We start from the raw sequence: 705 nt of genomic DNA on the forward strand, positions 1-705 counted from the left end.
TATTACGTGGACGCCACCGGTTACCATCCCACCGTCACCTTCGAAGGCGAGGCGCAGTATCCTTCGGGAGGAAATCGGGGATACGGCCAGTCCGGTCAGGGATCGAGCCAAGGATCTCCCTCGCAGTTATATGGCGCCCCATCTAAGTAGATAGGCCATTTAGTGTAACAATTTGTTATTGTTATGATGTTTAAACTGTCCATTATACTTGATGTTACATATGATAAATAAAAACTGTTACGATGAGAGTAGGTTATTTTTCTCTGCTATAATCTAAGAAACCTTGCGTTACAAAGTAAGGATAACAGGATAGGCAAATAGGAGGTTGAAGACACTCATAAGTAAAGTGGAGAGTTGTGTGTATGAAGACAAAACTGGAGATATGATCATAATTTGTCTTAATTTACAAGAAAATTACCAACGTCAGTTGCTATGTCTTGGGACCGACATCACCTGATAACCTATGATGATGTACGTTTCAGACATACCGTCTAGATTATCATAAGCCCCATATCCATTAAGAAATACCTCCTGGTTATATGATATTCCATTCTGGTAGTTATTAATGGGATATGATAAAGGCAAAATGAAACTCTTCATATTACATGTACAGAATTACATGTACTGTTCTGCTCTATTTCTCCATGCTGGACAGAATCTGTATAATTCAAGAACACTGAGCACATTAGTCCAAATTTTGGATAG

This window comes from Penaeus monodon, chromosome 15, assembly GCF_015228065.2.
Source record: "Penaeus monodon isolate SGIC_2016 chromosome 15, NSTDA_Pmon_1, whole genome shotgun sequence".
Lineage (NCBI taxonomy): Eukaryota > Metazoa > Arthropoda > Malacostraca > Decapoda > Penaeidae > Penaeus > Penaeus monodon.